The sequence below is a fragment of the Dinoponera quadriceps genome, unplaced genomic scaffold (genome assembly GCF_001313825.1).
Source record: "Dinoponera quadriceps isolate SergipeBrazil2010 unplaced genomic scaffold, ASM131382v1 scaffold1929, whole genome shotgun sequence".
In the NCBI taxonomy this organism is placed as follows: Eukaryota; Metazoa; Arthropoda; class Insecta; order Hymenoptera; family Formicidae; genus Dinoponera; species Dinoponera quadriceps.
The window spans coordinates 1-15,056 of record NW_014556191.1 but is presented as its reverse complement, the minus strand read 5'-3'; the positions used below and the strand labels follow the sequence as shown (position 1 = coordinate 15,056).

General features: G+C 39.5%; 1 pseudogene; it reads left to right on the top strand.

The window, feature by feature from the left end:
- The first annotated feature begins 1,549 nt into the window (after nucleotides 1–1,549).
- Nucleotides 1,550–2,034, top strand: LOC106747105 (annotated as a pseudogene).
- Nucleotides 2,035–15,056: the final 13,022 nt, after the last annotated feature.

Sequence of the window (15,056 nt, the reverse complement as noted above, 5' to 3'; positions counted from 1 at the left end):
ATTTTGCGAATCGAGGGAGCCTCACCGCATCGAGAGTCAGAAACGCCGGGTTGCAGCACTCCAAACAAGGTAATCTCGAGCGAGCCAGACTTTCGCCACCGTAGCTCACGACTCACGTCTCGAGGCGGCGCGCCGCTTGGGTGGTCTGCTCGCGGAGGAGTTTGTTCTTGGGCGGCTATAAGAGACCGCTCCGAGAGAGAGCACCGACCGCTTTCATTTTCAATCGTACTCAGATCAACAAAGCAGTGATCGTATGCCGCGCATAAAATTCGTTTCTGTGACAGGCGTTGTAAGATCGTTATCGGTGATGGTGGTTTAGTCTTCAGTGCCACGATTTCTCCTGGTACCGGAACTTCGTTCCGCAATCATTGCCGTTTGCACCACAGGCAGAAGACCGAAAGATACCTCCGCCGGACCACTAATTACCTCCACAGCCAAATTGAGGATTGAGCATAGTTTGACGAGCGCGACCATTCATAGTAGACATCTCCTTCGGGAACGGCAGACGTCGTCTCCCAGCGTCCATGAGTTATTGAGGCCAAGCTCGCGTGCAAACGAGCAGTTCTTGTTTAGCGCCGAGACGCACATAGACTAAGTCTATAGAGGGACATAAATACGGAACGACGAATCGTCTCCGACGCCTTCTCGGCCACAAGCTCCGTTCACACGTGGGCGTGAACGCTGAGGAGCGTCCTCACGTGCATCTATTATGCACTCCCTAATTCCAACGGAAATTTTTAGGGCACGGGGCAGATTGAACTTTCCCGCGGCGCCGTGTATGCGCCAGAAGGTACGGAAAAGCCTTCAGAGTGACCGGCAGTTCGCTAGAAACGCAGATCCACTCTGTCCGGAAGAGCGGAGTAACCCGACGTCTAGCCGCCTTATCAAGGGCCTTTCACGGTTTTCGTGCATCGGCGAATCGTTTGTCACGCCCCTTGTAGTAGGTAACGCTGAGGATCCTATCGCAACCGGGAGCGAAGGGTCTAAGGATAAGCCCTTCGCGCGTCAATGTGCAAAGCACGCTCGCGCGCTTTCGCGTTATTGACGGGAGCAACGTCGACCCGGACAGGTCCACTACGTGGCGTCTGGCGAGTAATCGTCCAATGAGTCAACTCTGCATTATTTCGGAAAATTGAATCGGCGCTCGCTCCTACAACTTTCTGAGCGTTCGAAACAAAGTGAATTATTCAAATATTTTTAAGAAGTTAAGAAATTAATTTTAAAATTAATTTATTTTTCCGCTTTTTTGCGGATATATAGTATTGATATGTTACTATTAACACCATGCCGTCCTGTGGCAACATGTTGGTGTCATGCGAAAACTATCGGACAAATGCCGGTGGCACCACGTTGGTATCATGCGATTTATGATCTTCCGAGTACCTCGAAAAACCGCCGGCGACAAGTGAAATAATCTGAGTCAGTCTTACCGGTGCCAAACAAAAGAATTCCGATTAGACGTGTAGACGGCATAATGTTAAAAATGACATTTAATATGGCGAAAGGTCCAACCTAACCTTTAAAAGTATTAAGTTCGGTTGAATCAAACATGTCAACGGATAAAATGCATATTCGAAACTGTTTTCTTTGAATTCCAACATGGAAAAATGCTGTAAAGCATGCGAATTGAGTAGTTCTTTCTCGGCAAAGATGTTGTGTCGTACAATGTGCGCGTATTTTGATTTAAGTGGTTTAAAAATGGTGATTTCAGTCTTATCGACAAACAACATATCGGAGGCCAAAGCGACAACTATGATTTGGAACAACTGCTCGCTAAGAATTTGGCACAAACGCTAAAGAAGTATGCAGAGCAGTTGGGAATAATAGAACAAACCGTTTCCAAACGCTGACATAAGATGGACGAGATCCAAAAAGAAAGAAAATGTGTTTCGCGTATACTCACTGAAGTCAATAAAAGTGGCAGCGTGTTGTTCTTTTCTCAATAAGCAGCGTGGAAAGACTTTCTTGTGGAAAGTCGTTACGGGCAATAAGGAATGGATACTCTATGACAATCCGTAACGTAGAAAATCATGAGAAAATTCCGACGAACCATCAACATCAGACACAATGCTAAATCACTTCGGAAAGAAAATCCTGCTCTGCATTTCATTGTATATTATAAGCGTGCTTTATTATAAGCTGATGGAACTGGGTAAAACAATTACTGCGGACTGTTACCAACGTCAATTAATCGGCTTGAGTTAAGAATTGGAACAGAAATGCCCGTATACTGACAAAAGTGAAAGTCCTGTGAAATTATTGCATTAAAACCCCAGGCCACACATTGCTTTCAAGACAAAAGAGAATATAATGAATCTTAGCTGGGATGTCTTGCAACATCCGAAGTGTTCACGTTGTTCCATTTGATTATCTTGTTCCGGCTGATGCAACACATCTTGTCCGATACTTACTTTCAGTGTGTGGACAAGGTCCGAAAATGGCTTGACAACTTTATTGTGTCCAAAAACACAGCATTTTTTTCAGATGGAATTCATAAGCTGCCTGAAAGATGGCTTAAAATTAAAAAAAGAAACGGCGAATACTTTGAAGAATTTGTTTTATTTTCTTTCAAAATAAATCTTGATTTAGCTGAAAATTTTGCATTATTTATTTGTACGGCAAATAATTAAATAAAATTAGAAAAAATATATACTTAAAGAAGAGAAAATAATCGAGCCATTAACGCTTGAGTTACGCTTTCGGCATGAAGTTATTACTTTACCTGAGTAAAGAAAATTTGTTTTATGAGTCACATTTAGCGCAATTTTATTGATTGTAAATAAATGTTGTTATAACAGCATTTAATAAAGTAAAAGTATTTTGCTTAATTAATATTCATAACATTAATGTTATTACATCGCAGCATGATTATGTTACTGGCGGACTATGCCTCACGATTCCACCATTAATTGGTCAGTAAACAGGAACATAAGCAAAAACACGATTGTAAGGCGGACAACAAAGTGTTAAAAAATGTTTAAATTATTGAGGAATATTTTACATACCTACTACCCCGTACTGATGTTAGTAATATGACCATTTAAATATAAAATGTGACTTTGATAAACTACTAGATTCATACCTTGTGCATATTACAAAAAGTTTTGACTGCATTTATAGTCTCTATTTAGTACAGAAAAGTCCATATTTCACATATATTTCAAATTGATGAAGTGTGATAGCAAAACCAATATAATTCCTGACAACGCTTTTTCCATTAGGTAGCTTCCTTTCAACTGTCTGCTGAAAATATCCCAACCGTTAGAGATTCATTAATAATGCACAATTTAAATTCTCTAAATATTCGATGGCAATTTTTTCCCAGTTGGCAAACTTTGCAGAACTGCAAGAAATATTAACTAGATGTTGACGTTCCATGTTTCTCCTAAAGTTTTCAACTGTCTCTAATTTTGTATTCGTTTTGTATAGTCACATAAAAAATTCTATATCTACATAATCGCGATTCATCATGTACATGTGTGTGGTAGCAAGAAATACAATAATATAAAATAGTAACGAAAAAGCATTGGAACTTTTGAACATAGTGGACATTTCTCATTTTCTTCCTCTTACGATGATAATTTATTTACTTAGATCTTTGTGCAGTAGAGCACGTTGATAAGACGATATTACATTTCGGTATAGTGCGTCATGTTTATTCTAGTTACATTAGCATTTACTTCGGCGTTATAAAACTTTAGCGTTTTGAAAATTCCCTAGAGAGCATGCATGATAATGATTAGAAATCAGTCGCAAATGTAAGGACGATTTTCCGTCGATGATAAGACAGTATGCTTCTGAACGTTGACATGGATTATTCGAGCAGATATAATGGTATTCTTTGCCGTTAATATGGTTCACTGTTATTTATTCAGATCAGTTATTCCTATATTTAAAACTATTTATCAAGATTAATGTTTTACGTATTTTTTACCATTTGATTTGCAAATGTGCTATTACGTTAATATGAATTTAATTAAAATAAATCGTTGGAAAATATTGAGCTTGAAAGAATACAACACTTGTACATTTTGTGCAATATTTAAATAATTTTTTATTATTTTCGATGATACTTTATAAATGTAACTATACAAAGTGTCCTAAACCGTTCTTAGTTTCCGTTATGTGTAGGTAGAACGGATGAAACAGAATATAAAAGTTATGTATTATTTTGCGAAATTTGCAATAGTAGAATAGAGTAATTAATTATTTTGTCTTAGCTAATGAGAGCATAGAAAACGATAAGCCGGAATTTATATAAAAAAATTATTATTAATATTTCTGACAATCTTCTAGCAAGAATAGGTATTAATTGATAATGTACGGTTTTCTTATTTTCGACGCACAACTCTGTCACATGCCGCTGGCTACTTGCTACCTCATTCTACTTTTAGCAATCAGTTGATGTTCATTGTTGACAGGAGGTCTCCAGAAATAAAGCATTTTTCTTTATATAATATCCGGCCTACCTTTTCTCGTACATTCATTAACTCAGACAATTTATTAGTAATACAAATAAGTTTCCGCCGTTTTCAAAAGATGGCACCACCGACAAGATTACTTTGAAATTGTTTGATGTAAAACATCATATAGAAAGTTTGGACACCTGGTAACAACATAACCTTAAAATACTATTGACTTTGTATTGGCAGTAAACATTTTTTTCGTTCGAAAATGTCGAGTTTTGTACCGAATAAGCGTCATTTGCGGGAAGTTATAATTTTTTTCTTTCATTTAAAGAAATCTGCTGCTGAGGCGCATCGGTCGCTTGTAGAAGTTTACGGTGATGCTGCTTTAAGTAAGAGAAGTTGTCGTGAGTGGTTTCAAAAGTTTAAAAACGGCGAGTTTGACGTGAAAGATAAAGAACGCGAAGGAAGGCCAGTAAAGTTTGAAGACGCTGAGTTAGAGGCATTATTGGACCAAGACTCATGCCAAACTCAAGAGCAGCTTTCAGAAAACTTGGGAGTGACTCAACAAGCGATTTCAAACCGTCTCAAGACCATTAGTATGGTACAAAAGGAAGGAAATTGCGTTTCGCATGAACTCAAACCTAGAGACGTCGAACGCCGTCTTTTCACGTGCTAACAACTTTTCCAAAGACAAATTCGGAAGGGTTTTATGCATCGAATAGTGACGGGGGATGAAAAGTGGATCCACTACGACAACGCAAAGCGTAGGAAATCGTGGGGTAAGCCCGGTCATGCACCAACTTCAACGGCCAAACCGAATATTCATGGCAAGAAGCTAATGTTATGCATCTGGTGGGATCAGCTCGGAGTAATCTATTACGAGCTACTCCAGCCTAACGAAACTATCACTAGAGAACGTTATCAACAACAACTGATGCAATTAAGAATTGAAGCTTAAACGCTCCCAATATGCCAAAAGACATGACAAAATGATTTTCAGCACGACAACGCTCAGCCACATGTTGCAAAAGTCGTCAAGGATACTTTGGAAACTTTACAATGGGATGTCTTACCCCACCCGCCGTATTCACCAGACATTGCTCCTTCGGACTACCACTTGTTCCGGTCGATGGCTCACGCTCTGATCGAGCAGCACTTCACTTCTTACGAAGAAACCAAAAATTGGGTCGATTCATGGGTAGCCACAAAAGATGAAGAGTTTTTTCGACGTGGCATCCGAATACTGCCAGAAAGATGGCAAAAAGTAATAGCTAGTGACGGACAATATTTTGAATAAAATGTAAGGTATATTTTTTTTACAATAAATTGATAATTTTTATAAAAAAAACGGCGGAAACTTATTTGTATTACCAATAATTAATTTTTCACTAATTATTGCGAATTTTGCAAAATGGTATATGATTTTTTACTTATTTTCACCCTTTCTGCATACCATGGGAACCGAGAAGGGCTTGAGATACTTTGTAAAATATCATAATTATTTATTGCTTCATATTTTTTTCGATAAAATTAAAAAACTGAAATGCGTTCAAATATTATCTCAATTCTTCGCTCTCCCGTATATGTGTTTTAGTTCTTGTACGCAAACACTGTACGTACGAATTTAGTTTCTTTTAACTTCCAAAATACAAGATAAATAATAATTTCTAACGACAGATTTAGAATGGGCCATCAGTTTAAATCGGACGATGATGAAAATTATTTGTTTATGGCCGCCAGACAATCAAGATCCCCGTAAAATCCTAGGTTCGAAACTTCGACTGCTGTATACATTAATCACATTGCTCTGCGTATTGACGATACCAGTTTTAGCATCACTAATAAGAATATAGGGCGACTTGATTTTAATGATAAATAACTTGCAATGCAGTCTATCTATATTGATGACGATGTACAAAATCTGCTTTATATGTTACAGACAAGATGGTACAAATCGCAATGCCGAATACTTTTCTATCTGTTTGGCTTTCAGTTTTTTTTAATTTTTAAGGCTTAATTTTTTCCATTGTGGATTTGATTGTAGTATATGGTTGCTTATAGCATTAAGACATATCACCGAATTTAATCTTTTTAGATTTTTATCAAATTAATGTCAGGTTGGTAAAAAAGTCTTTTTGGATTTTATGCAAAAAAGAAAAAATTGTTTGTCACATATAGTGGTTTATTTTTATTATGAATATAATCTCCGCCTCGTCTAATGACCTATTTCCACCGATTTACCGGCATGAAAATTCCATCCTTGAAAAAAGCAATAGTCATGGAATTAAAATATTATCTAACTTTCTCTAGACTTGCACTGCCGAATCGATTTTTCCTCTTAAGAAAATTTTGCAAAGGTCTGAAAAGATGATAATCGGATAGCGCAAGGTTAGGAGAGTATAGTGGGTGCTCGAGAAATTCCCAATTAAGCTCTCCGATTTTTCCCAATATGAGAGCGCTCAGATGGGGACGAGCTTTGTTCTGATACCTTTACGACTGACAAATTGAGGCCGGAGTTCTTGAGTTTTGTCTGAACATTTCCTAATTGCTGATAGTAGAAATCCGTAATGATCGTTTGGTATTTTGATAAGAGTACATAGTGGACATGCGTACATCCCACCACACAATTAACATGATCTTTTGCCAGTGGATGTTCCGTTTTGGAGTCCTCTGGGTTGAACTTCAGAGCTCCTACAAACTTTGGGTTCGTATCACATTATCATCTATGATCCATTTTTCGTCGCATGTAATCAATTGATCAAGAAAAAGTTAATTGCGTTGTCGGTTGAGCAGTGAGACGCACTTGGAGAAACAGTCAAGCTTGTTTTTCTTTCTAAATGTATGTGGCACCCACTTGTTCAATTTTGACACAGCCAAGTTAGTCAAAACTGTTGACGAAAGTTCCGTGATCTACTCCAAATTCAGTCTCTAGCTTGCGAATTGCAATATCTAAGGTATCTTCGATTCTGTTTTGTAAGCGCTTTTTAGCGATAAGTAAAAATTTTTCGGACCTGGGCTCGTCCTCCAAATTACAAACATCATTTCGAAATGTTTCAAATCAAAATTAGCATGACCTCATAATTATCTCATCTTGTACGAAAGCTTCACAAAAATTTCGATGGGTCTGAAACGGGTGCCTCTTATCAACCTGTACAACAAAATTTGCCTAATTTGATATTTTGAAAGCTCCATTTTGCGATCTTTTATAAACACACGGGCGCACTCCGTCTGCAACAGTTTGTGCGGCGAAGCTAGGTGAAATAAAAACAATTGCCCTTTGTCCACTCTCTTATGGTTTGCTTTAAATGCAGACACGTCAAGTTGGGGCGACTAAAAAAACGAAAAGACTTTCTGACCAACCTGATAAAAAGCTCAAAAGTATTCGCATATTAAAATACTAACACGTCATTCGTTTCCTTAGCTTTAGCATCTCTAAATGTTATGATCAAAAACGATTGGATAAACGTGAAAATGAAAGAGGAGCACGATGTTATACTGACGTATGCCACGATTACTCGCAAAGTTGCCATGTGCGGAATATTTATGATACTATCGTCAGTGATGATTGGGGTCATCTTTCCATGGTTCGGACTGACGGTCAGACAAGTAACAAATCTAATCGACCCTGGAAAACCCCTGCCGTTGTAATCGTATTACTTGCACGATGTTTCAAAAAGCCCGCAATTTGAGTTAACGTTTCTGGCACAAGGAATTGTGATGTTTGCAACGTGTCTCTCATATTCCGCAGCCGACAACTTCCTCGGATTACTGGTTACACATGTATGCGGTAAGTTAGAGAATCTGCATTCGCGTTTGTCACATATGGACAAATACACGAACTTCAAAGCAGCTTTGAAATACAACGTTCGAGATCACATACGCTTAATAAGGTATCTATGACAGATCGATAAAGTAAACCAAATAAAATTAAACTATTGGGAATGTGAATAAATTCTCGCCGTTTTTTGTGAAAATAAATACTTTATTTTAAAAAAATATTAAAAAGCAAGTCAATTAAAGTATTGCCCATCGCTGAAGACTACTTTTTCCCATCTTTCTGACAGCATTAGAATTCCACGTCGAAAAAACGACACTTCTTTTGCGGCTATCCACGAATCGATCCATTTTTTCGTTTCTTCATGCGAAGTGAAGTGATGCTCAGCCAGGCCGTTAGCCATCGATCGAAATAAATAGTAATCAGAAGGCGCAATGTCTGGAGAGTACGGCGGGTGGGGTAGGACTTTCCCATTTCAGCGTTTCCAGGTATGTTTTGACCGGTGACGCGACATACGGCCGATCGTTATTATGCAACAAAATCACCTTATCGTATCTTTGCTCATATTGCGGCCGTTTCTCTTTCAATGCTCGGCTCAAACGCATCAATTGTCGTCGATAGAGATCTCCTGTGATGGTTTGGTTGGATTGGAGCAGCTCGTAATACACTTCCCCCAGCTGATTCCACCAAATGCACAGCATGAGCTTGGAACCGTGGATATTCCGCTTTGGCGTTGATGCTACTGCTTCGCCGTGCTTAACCCAAGATTTTTTACGCTTGGGATTACTGTAGTATATCCACTTTTCATCACCAGTTACAATACGATGTATGAAACCTTTCTTTTTTTGTCGTTAAAGCAGCTGTTCACATGTGACAAGACGGCGTTCGACGTCTCTCGGCTTCAGTTCGTACGGCACACAAGATCCTTCTTTTTGTATTATTCCTAATGCTGTCAGACGTTTCGAAACTGTTGTTTGATCAACTCCTAATGATTTTGCAACATCGGATTGCGTCTCACATGGATCTTCAGCAAGTAATGTTTCCAATTCTTTGTCTTGAAACTTTTTTGATGCACCAATGCGTTCTCTATCTTGAACATCAAAATCACCATTTTTAAATCGGTTGAACCAATCTCTGCATGTTCTTTCAGACAGAGCATAATCACCATAGGTTTCTACAAGATTTCTGTGCGCTTCAGCTGCAGATTTCTTCTGAATAAAATAATGCAGTAAAATTCCCCGGAAAAACGATTTAATTGGCACGAAATTTGACACGTTTTACGCTACAATAAGNTCAAAATCACCATTTTTAAATCGGTTGAACCAATCTCTGCATGTTCTTTCAGACAGAGCATAATCACCATAGGTTTCTACAAGATTTCTGTGCGCTTCAGCTGCAGATTTCTTCTGAATAAAATAATGCAGTAAAATTCCCCGGAAAAACGATTTAATTGGCACGAAATTTGACACGTTTTACGCTACAATAAGAAAATGTTCTTTATAGGTTAATGGAAAGACACGCATTGATTTTAAACATAGGTTATAGAACTTCAATATAGATGCGTCATCATCTTGAATTATACACAGAAAATTTTTATACCTCCATCTGATGGTGGAACGGCGAGAACTTATTCACACTCCCAATACTTAGGCTCATTATCAATGCCCCATGGTTTGTCCCCAACAAACAACTTCACAGAGATCTTAAAACAACAACCGTACTATAAGATGTGATACTCCGACATATTTAGAAGTACTGTAAACGCTTAAGTTGCCTAACAACTTATTAAGCCTTTACGGCCTAATAACGGAATAAGTGACGGTAACGTTCCCTCACCTTTTGAAACAACACTTAGCTTCACATGGCAGGAACACGTGCTACACGCACGCTTGACCTACGGCATACTATAATTCGCCGACCAAAACATATATTACGACACGCGAAGCGTTCGAATAACGCAACCAACCAAACTCTGTCACACATACACTCACACACATCGCCTTGATGTAGGTTTACGCACGATAACGGTCCGTGCGTGCGACACAGATACATCAGTATCTCCGCTCTCTGTCGATACAATAACACCCGTATCTATTAATCACCAGTGTCCTTTTCAACTGTCTGAATCTTCCTGATATGAAGACAAGACTCTTAAAGCCCAGACCGGTCAATCAAAAACCAACCGAATGGAAAAAAGCTGTATACAAAAGATATATTAGGTGAACAACTTTGCTCCCGCCGTTTCCCTATAGATGGCTTTAGTGGAACTTAGTGGTCAAAGTAAATAGATCATATACGTTATACAATCAACTTGGGCATCTGTCAACATAACTTAATAGTTACATTAGTCGATTTGTATCTGTACCACAAAGTTATTGTCGATTGAAGATGTCAGTTTACGAGCCGAATTCTCATCATTTGCTGGAGGTTTTACTTTTCTGCTTCAATATGAAGAAATTTGCGGCTGAGGCTTATCAAATGCTTTCAAATACCTATGGTGAAATTAGTGAAAGAACGTGTCGTGAGTGGTTTCAACGCTTCACGAACGGTGATTTTCACGACGAAAACCGGCATAGCGGTGGAAGAGGAAAGATTTTTGAAGATGCTGAATTGGAGGCATTACTTGATGAAGACTCGTGTCAAACTCAGAAAGAACTGGCACAATCATTGGAAGTGACTCAACAAGCCATTTCGAAGCGCCTCAAAGTCATGGGAATGATTCAAAAGCAAGGGTATTGGGTGCCGTACGAGTTAAAGCCAAAAGATGTTGAACGGCGTTTGTTTGCTTGTGAACAGCTGCTTGAAAGGTAAAGACGAAAAGGATTTCTGCATCACGTTGTGACTGGAGATGAAAAATAGGTTCATTACAATAAGCGCAGAAAATCATGGGGTGTTCCCGGCCATGTTTCCACATCGACAGCCAAACCGAACATTCATGGCTCCAAGGTAATGCTCTGTATTTGGTGGGATCAGCTCGGCGTAGTGTATTAAGAGCTATTAAAACCAACTGAAACAATCACAAGATCGGTATCGGTATCGAACTCAATTGATGCGTTTGAGCCGAGCATTGAAAGACAAGCGGCCCCACTACGCCGAGAGACACGAGAAAGTGATTTTGCAGCATTACAATGCTCGACCCCATGTTGCAAAAGTGGTCAAGGCATACTTGGAAACGTTGAAATGGGAAGTCCTACCCCACCCGCCGTACTCTCCAGACGTTGCACCTTCGGATCATCACTTGTTCCGATCAATGGCACACGGCCTGGCTGACCAACACTTCCAGTCTTTTAAAGAAGTCGGAAAATGGATAGATTCGTGGATTACCTTAAAAGATGACCAGTTTTTTAGACGCGGGATTCGTGCATTGCCCAAAAGATGGGAGAAAGTAGTGGCCAGTGATGGACAATAACTTGAATAATAACTTTATCTCTATTTTTTTACAATAAAGCCTCAAATTAAAAAAAACGGCGAGAGCAAAGTTGTACAACTAATATTATTATCTTCGTGAAATTTATACAATTCTAATTCGAGATGGCAACAAATTTCTTTTATCACCGAAGATATAGAGTAAAATTTTACTGCGTCAGAGAGTATCGTAATATAGATGCCTAGTATTAATATATCTAGTTACACATGATATCTAAATATTACATCAGGTCCGGTGGCGCGGAGTTGTCCGATCAATTTTGAATTCGAATACGGTAACAGAAACAGGGGGATTTTCTATGATCGATAAAGTACAATAGCTCTCTGTTAATTTAGGCTCAGGCTTACTGCTAATTTAGATAGGTGTTGGTGGAGGGTTTTATTCTATAAGTGCGCGCGTTGTTTTGACGTCCTACTTATCGGGTGACTTCAAGTTAATGCTTACACTGCTTCCTCAAGCATAGGCGGTACGATTCGGTTTAAACGACTGGAAGTCGAAGTTCGCTCGTCGAAGAGAAAGGAAAGAGCTGGAAGTGACAAAAGGAGAAGTCAAAAAAGGAAGAAGGAGAAGAAAAAAAAAGAAAGAGAAAAAGAAATGAAGATAATGACCGTTAAGGAGAAGAGGAAGGTCTCCGAGGCTTTTGCGCGGATAAGTTTATAACAAGAGGAAACAGAATATTCCTTACTTATCCAGGCTTCATTTTCAGCTTTTAAATTTCTCCTTCCCCTTTCTCAGATGTACAAGAAGGCGTGCTTTGTCCGGGGGGCGAGGAGCCGTTGTGACAAGGTGAATCTGGTATACTTAAGAAACTACCTCCGGAGGGCGGCCAGTGAATTTTGGCAAATTGGGGAGGACGATTGGAACGAACCCTGGCTGCGGAACACTTATGGATTTTACGAAATGTAAAACATCCAGAGAATATAGTGATACGTTCGCGTAACGTTTTGCACGCCAATCTTTCTTGCACTAAATTATAATTCGCCATCGAATATCTAGTCTACTCGCTCATGCAGCCATTTGCGTGTTAAACATTAACTTCTGGTTAGGGATACCCCGAGGTATTAGATCATTGCTTCGGATGAAGCAATCGGCAGCGATAGCGCCGAAAGAATATCGAGTGTCAAACGATATCTTCTGGGTAGGGATACCCCGAGGTATCAGATCATCGCTTCAAATGAAGGAATCGGCAGTGATAACGCTGAAAGAATAACAGTTCTAATGAATCGCCAAAAAACCCATAGGACTCATTTTTGATGGCGTAAGATGCGCCTTACCCCTGATTGGGTAATGAGGAACCTGCGCGGGGGTGTCTCATCACCTACCTATAAAAGGTGACGCGGGAAGCCGAGCAAAAGCTCGCCCTCGCGATTCTCTCTCGTCTTCTACTTCGAGTACAACATAACTCAGAACAAATCCTCAAACGTAAATAAATTTAATTCTTGCAACTTTTTTATCTATCAACCTCCTTCAATCTTACACGCACATACGCGCTCATCCATATCCACAACAGCATTCACATAGCCTCGTCCATCCCAAGGTAAATTGGTTAAATCCATTAACCCAAAAGGGACATTTACACTCTACACAAAGCCTCGCGTTCACGGCGCGATTCCGTGTCTTTCAATAATCCAACATCCGCGTCCGGGACGTAACAAGCGGGAAAAAATTTTGTTGACAGCGGCCGGGATACCGATTGTAAGGTTGTGTGAAGCCAAAGAACACTGTGAAGATATAAATTGTGTTGCAAAGTCCATCCCAGAGACCATACAGAGGAACAGAAGAGCGCGATAACATGCAGGCTAATATGGTCGTTAATGAGCTACGAAAAACTTTGGCGGAACAACAGCGAGCAATTGAGTTACTACAACAACAAATACAGGCAGGAAATCAGGGAGTAGCACCAGTAACCGAAGGTAACATTGCTCATTTTTCAATTAAAGACTCGCTAAAAGCTGTGCCCTCTTACGACGGGGAAAATATTCAGTTTGTTTATTTTGTCGAGGGATGCGAGGAAGCGCTGAGCATGATCGCGCCGATGCAAGAAAATATTTTAGTACGTGCAATACGCAATAAATTAAAGGGAAACGCTCATAGATCAATTCTCGGGCGAACATTCAATAATATGCAAGAATTAGTCGAATTTTTACAAGCCAAATACAGTCCTCGAGAAACGGTGTACGAAGCACAGGGACGTTTAACCTACCTATGTAAAAGAAAGATGAAAAGGTCGCTACTTACGCGAACTGCGTGAATTAGGGAAGAGAACAGTGGACGTGCAGGAAAGAGAAGTAGGCCGAGTTAGCGAGGAATTTCGGACTTCCATTGAGGATCATTTAAGGGGGAAGTTTACTGTAAAATTAAAAAAAAATCAATTTTTTGTTTATTGGCTTAAAAAATACTTTGAACCCTCTAAAATAAGGTACATTAGGTGTTATAGCCGGCTAACTTTTTCTTCATTGAAATTTCGACCTTTTACCGAAGCGCTCCGAAACACGTACCTGCGGCAAATTCCTATCTGTTCGGCGGGTACAGCGTAGTGACTTGCAATTCAATTTCTAACATTTCTAATACTCCAAGTCGATCAACAGATGTCACTAGGTATATTTTATAGTCAGTTAGAAGCGATTTCAACAGTAAGGACGCCGGTAGTGCGTAATTTTAAGGGCCAGTGTGTCGAACAGCTGTGATCGTTTCGGCGTTTCCCGCGTGGCTAACGTATAATTTTTATACTTTTATCAAAATGAAGCCTGCTTCTTTCGACAGAAAGGGTTCACGCGAAACTCCCGGACGACCTTCACGACGTAGGAAAAGACCGCCGCCACCAAATCGTCATACGATGGAGAATGAAACGGAATCGACAAGTTCTTCCGCGAAAAAATTAAGAAATTAAGAACGAAATCGGTGGAACTNCGCGAAAAAATTAAGAACGAAATCGGTGGAAGTGGAAATTAATAATGGCTATGGATACCGTTTGATTGAATTTTTATTCTTGTTTCAAACGCTGAGTGAAATGATCATGTGCAAAACGTGCGGTGGAAATGTGACTTTTTCGGAAAGTAGTATCCGTGGACTTGGATTCAACTTAGTCGTTAAATGCAGTAATTGTGAACCTCGAGCATTTTCAATAAAGGCTACTCCAGTATCCTCAAAATGATGAACGTTATGAACATCAAAATTGGACCAAACGCTTTCAATTTATGCAACACCGTGGACGAGCGCAGAATATCACAAGCAAACGAACGGTCGTTCGACGCTTCAAAAGAAGGGAGAATTGAAAGAAGAACAGCGCGATCGGCACACGAAGAGGATTTCCTTGAAGAAGAAGATGTACTATATGAAGCAAGAATGGGCGATTAATGGTAAGAAGCTTAAAAATGATATTTTCATTGAAAAAAGTAATACTGAAACTTTAAACGCGTTTTTCTCGAAACTAAGTTTTTCAATA